The sequence below is a fragment of the Aptenodytes patagonicus genome, chromosome 13 (genome assembly GCF_965638725.1).
Source record: "Aptenodytes patagonicus chromosome 13, bAptPat1.pri.cur, whole genome shotgun sequence".
NCBI lineage: Eukaryota > Metazoa > Chordata > Aves > Sphenisciformes > Spheniscidae > Aptenodytes > Aptenodytes patagonicus.
In genome coordinates this window covers 7,687,529-7,693,528 of record NC_134961.1, presented here as the reverse complement: position 1 = coordinate 7,693,528, position 6,000 = coordinate 7,687,529, and positions in this window count along the sequence as shown.

Genomic DNA, 6,000 nt, shown 5'->3' with positions numbered 1-6,000 from the left:
CAGCCTTTGCAGTCTTTTCTGACATCTTCTCAGTCCCTTTTCCATCCAGATAGGAAAAATGAAATCAGCAGTCCTGTGCCTAGATATAAAAGAAAGAAGTTTGTTTTGAAGAGTTTATATGCCTGTACCTGCCAAGACGAGGCAAGAAAAAGATTGACTCTTTGCAACCAGCTTCCTATCAACTCATAAGCCAAATGAGCAGGGAGGACAAGCACGCTCCAGTACCACTGTAGCCTTCCAACTGTGAAAAACATCGCGCTACAGCTCTGCCATTCTCCACTGCCTTAGTTACAGAACCTGGGCAGAAGCTGCTGCACAGCTATCTAAGGTTTAGGCTTCCGTGTGTGTTACATTTCTGTTACCCTGCTTCAGAAACTGCCTTTGCCTGGTCTGTGATTAAAGCAAACTATCCACCCCTTAGGACCTCCCTGAGCTTTAGCCTTCTTTTGGGTTATATGGCATCTTCACAAACCCAGATGAAACTCAGCAGACACACAAATAAAACCAGCCCTCCCTCTGCATAAAACCACGAAGTATTGCTAGGGTTTCCCCCACTGCCTTCCACTTTAACCCTCCAGCATTGCTCTCCTTGTATTCTTGCTCTCCCAGGAGCCCACATCGCTCTGTGTTTAGTGGCAGGCAATGAAATCAAACCGTGCATTAGCAGCTCCTTAATAGCTTTGCTCAGTGGAACCCAGCTTCCTTCATTAATCCAGAAAATGAGAGTTGTTTTCGTACATTTAGGAAGCTAATTATTTAAGTGCTGGGAATTAAGGCTCATCAGATACTGGAGACTGATTTTGGTTTTGCTTCCCAGGGGATGGAACAAGATGGAAGGAAGCTGGTTTTGCACAGGTGTGCAGCATGGTAACTCACCAGGACTTGGAGCAGGGAACAAGTGTGCAGATCCTTGTCTACCTTAAGCATAAAAGCCCCTCTCTTTGCACGTCCCTTTTCTTCCAGACATCCTCTGATGATTCTTCCCATTCAAATAGATTTTTTAAGTCACCACTGATCAAATAACTCCATAGCTTTATTTTTTTCTGCCATGAAAAGATGTAACACACTTGTGGTTGACCTAGCCTGAATATTTTGCAATAAAACAATAATGCCTTGTCTCAGTGGGGTTTTTAGAGAGGGAAACGAACTCACATCAGTTGTCCTTCTATAAACCTTGCGGGTGTCGGTCTCTTCTCCCAAGTAACAAGTGATAGGACGGGAGGAAATGGCCTCAAGTTGTGCCAGGGGAGGTTTAAGTTGGATATTGGGAAAAATTTCTTCACTGAAAGGGTTGTCAAGCATTGGAACAGGCTGCCCAGGGAAGTGGTTGAGTCACCATCCCCAGAGGTATTTAAAAGACGCGTAGATGTGGTGCTCAGGGATGTGGTTTAGTGGTGGACTTGGCAGTGCTAGGTTAACGGTTGGACTCAATGATCTTAAAGGTCTTCTCCTACCTCAACAATTCTATGATTCTATGATCAGTTATCCTTCAGCCTTACCTTTGATCACCATACTCAGAGAGGGGTTTAGATAGATCAGCTGCTATCTAACCTAGCAAGGGCCCTTCCAGTGGCTTGGGAAACAGAAGATGAATTGCGTGAAAACCCTCCTCGTCTGTGGGAAACCACAGATGGGGACAGATCTGTTGTTCTAAACAAAGTTTTTACAACAGAATGACTTTCAACAGTAGATGGGTGCTTTTGACATTCTTCCCAGAAAATGACAGAGAATCCATTTATGCTATTGCCAGTAACTGTATGCTAAAGAACAGGGATTTGGTTCCGATAGTGTCACGGGATGGATCCACTCTTTGTTACAAGCAGCTTGCCAAGGACAATTTTTTCATTTTTATTGTGATAGCCAATGTCCTGTGTTGTCTTCAGAGACTAAGGGAATGAACTTTTCTGCGTGTTCAGTTGAAGCCAGATGTTAAAGTATTGTCTGGATATAATTGACTTGACAAATAGCAGGAGTGACATTTTAGCTCCATTTAAGTCAGTGGCAAAATTCCTGTTGAGTTCAACTGGGGCCAAGATTTCATGCTATGACAGCACTGATGGGAAATCTAACAAATGATCTTCAGAAAAATAAGCGCCGGCATTCTGTTTTTCTAGGACTCTTTTCAACCTATGGGCCATGAATCCTTGGAATTCTGTGCACTACTTTGAAGAGGTCTGCAAAAGATCACAAAGACAAGGAAGCTTATTGTCAGTAGACTTAAATTAGCTATACAGGGATCCATGATTCCAAGGGAAAACTTCAGGAGTTGAGTACAAAGTTCTACGTCAGCTTGATTCATTGAAATCCGCCTATCTTTGTACTCCTTGGACTAACAAGCATCCTTCTGGCGGGACCTGTGCAGCTGAACTAACCCTTTGTCATTGAATATTGTGGATTCAGGAAGCCGCTCTGTCCCCTATACTGGGACTGAGCCACGTGGAAACCTCTAATCTGGCACCTATCAGGTGCCGTTACCAATGGATTGGGCTGAAAACAAAAACTTTGTTTTAGAGAAGCTGGTGTAGCTGGGACTATACAACCAATTCAGTTTTGTAGCAAGGTCAGCACTTTGTCCCCGAGATAAATGAGCAGGTACACGGTGTTCTCCCTACAGACTGTGAGGTGTCTGAAGTCTCTCAGATGAACTTTATTGGGAACTAAAGGCAATCGGCTTCAGGCAGAATCATGCACCAGATTCTGCCTATATCTCCAGAGGTTGAAGCCCTGCGGTCAGATGTACAACCTGATGTGCATTTTAGCCATATGAACACAGGCTGACTTCTCCGTGTCTCTTACTAGAAGATGAAATGGGGTTCATATCTGGAGACCTGGGTCCAGGGGAAGCCAAAAAGGAGTGAGTGCTGAAGTCCAGCATCTACCACAGAATACCCAAGCCGTGCTTCTCTCGTCTTTATATGGAGGAGTGCCTACTTAGGAGTCTGGTTTGATTGCTCTACCAGAAGCAGGATGACACTTAAGGAGTACTACTTCATGGCAACGTATTCCTGAGTTCCTTTCTCAGTTCCACTAAGCATGTGCAGAATTAAGAACTTTGCAAGCTATTCAGTCCTTGAGTTTCAAACCAGCGAGCAATGCAAGCTCCTGAATAGCCCCCTTCAAATCCACTTTTGGAGCCAGGGTCTTCAGCTTCTTGTAGGTTCAAACTTAAGACAGCTTCACTTGTAATCCAAGTTTATGTGAGGAATCCTAGCTAAATCCTTGATGTTGCTCATACATCTGATCTCAGGGAAAGGTTTACGTTTACCCAAGAACTAAATTGGACATTTTAATGGATGTCCAAGTGATAAAGTAACAATTGATTCATGGCTATCCAGCAAAGTCTAGAAGTGCCACCTTGGGATGACATGGATTGAGGATACAGTTATTTCACTTTTCCATGTGAAGAACGCTGCTTCTTCCCAGCTGAGCTATCATGTAACGTAGATGACTCTCTGGAGGAAGCATTTGTTGCACATTTGCAGTATGTTTTAGCTACTATCAACATTTATATTCCATTGTCATTTGGGGGTAAGCACTAATTAGCATAATCATCAATGCTTTAAAATTAAAAATTCCTGCAAGAGACACAGGAGGGATTGAAACTGTTTCCTGTCCCCAGTGGCAAATCCTTTCCCAAGCTGTCTGCTGCACCAAAAGGTTTTATTCTAGAAACATTCCCAAGCTATGCCCAAGAGTAAATTAAACGACAGCGAACTTGCAAACTCTCGTGTGTGTGTGTGTGTGTGTAGCAAGCAGGCCCCAATTTGACAATTACTACGTGACAAAATGTTGTCACTATTTTCCACTCCTGTTTTGTTTTGAGTGCTGCTCTGTGCTGCTGTGTCACCTTTACTGTGTGGGCTGGAACAATCAAGAAGTGTTTGTAGAGTATGAAGTATTTATACTTCACAGGAAAGATTCCGGCGTCTTCACAAGATGGAAAGCAAAGGGTTTAATGACAGTGCCCCCTGCTAGAGCTTGCCTCAAGCTCCCCATGTCAGGAGCTGGCCTCAAAAAATCTCAAGAGCCGTCCTTTTCTAGACTATTTTAGAGTGGATTTTTACTCTGGTTCCAAAATGATTCATTGACAACAAGAACCTCAGATTGGATTTCTGGCTTAAAGAGACTCCTCTTTATGGAGAATAAATGCCAGGAAAACCTTGGAGGAACTTTACGTTTGAAAGGTAACGTCCATCCCTTGGAAATGTCCCCTAAGAGTCGATCTTTAAATTTCTACATTCCTGCCTTTGGGAGATGACAGCGGGCCTCAGCTCCCATTGATAGCAGGTGTGGTCAAGGATGGGTGTCCTGCATGTGGGTTCCTTGTGTCTCAAAGAATGCCTCTCACATCCTCAGCAGGTCTTCAAGTGGTGGGCCATGAAACCTCAGGGAGCAGGAATAGTTGAATGTGGTAATTGTTCTTGAAATGGCCAGAGAGAAAAATTAGTATTTTTCCAAAGGAAATAGTTCTTTGAGAGGGAAACACTAGCAAATGCAGGTGTTTCTTAAAAGAAAACAATTTTTATAAACTCACAATTCTTGTTACTTCTGTGTAAGACAAACACCACCGCACCCTACATTGAGTAAACATGAGGACTCTGCAAGAAAGAGTGGCACAGAAATCTCCGTGAAAATTTCAGGATCTGCAGGGCATTGAACATATGTATTGTCTTTTCAGTATCCTATTTTTTCAGAGAGAGAGACTTAAATTTCAATGGCAGAAATTATCTCTTTTATCTTTATCTCCTGTTTTGATGTGGTAGCCATGGAGAAAAGCCCAAGATTAGTAACAGTAGGTTGCTGCAGAATAAGAATAACTCTCCACTTGGATTTAGACTGTAGTAATACCGGGGTTTTTGTTTAACTGGAAGATACTGAGATCGCACAGAATAAATACTAAATGCTGTTAGGACATTAATCACCCATCCCATTGAGTTCTATCCACCTTGAACTAAATGCTGGTAATCTTTAACTTCCATCTGCCCATCTGTTGAGGGATGTTTAGGTGGCTTTCACAGGGTAGAGGGTGGCTCTCTATGCCTACTGCTTTTGGAAACAATGGTTAGTTCTCCTGAAGGTCAATGTGTTTCTACTTTTCACCTGCTACAGGCCTCAGGGCACCCAGACCCTTGGAACTTTACTCCGTTTGGCTAATAATGAATGAAATGGGCCATATTCTGAAGCTGAGATGCCTCGAGCACCACAAGAAAGCCAAATTCAAAAATACTACTTTAACAGCAGCGTCTAGCAATGAGTTTCCAGATTCCCTCTGGAAGCCATAGTGAGAAACTTTAGAGAAAGGAAGGAGGTGGCGAATCTTTTCTCAGAGAACCTAGGAAGAGACTGAATGCCTCTGGTGGTGACATGGGCTAAGAAAGCGGAACAATGGTAGGAACAAAGACACCACATCTCGCTCTGGTTTGCTATTGGCAAAGCAGGCTATGGGTAGGATTAGTGAATGCTTGACCATGAAGTTTTAGTTTCCCAAATATAGCTGATATCCACGCCGTCTGGTATACTAATTGATTTGCTTCTCCTCAGCATCTCGGCACGTAGCCTCATGCACATTCTGGAACTTTTCTTTAGAAAACTATTTTGTGTTTTATAGGAACGTACAAACCAGAGCTTTTGCAGCATATTTAGGAAGAAAGGAATTTACGCTGCTTTTGCTGGGATGGCATTGTAGCATGACAGAGACACACAGTGAAACATAGAGACAATATCACATATTGTTAAGTTCTACCAGTCAATGTGCTTTTACAACATATATATCTTGTTTCCAAATGATCACAGCTAATGTCCTGGTTTGATTCATGGTGATGGAAACGAGGCGTGGATGACTAGCTAATTTTAAGACTACAGAGAAAAGGCAGATTGTCAGAGAGACCTGGGTCTGCTTGAAGACTGGCTTCTGAATTAAAACTAATCGGCAGCTTCCTTTGATGGCCCTTTTGTATCTGGATGAGAATTTTTATTACTTCTTAATTCTAGCAGATGATG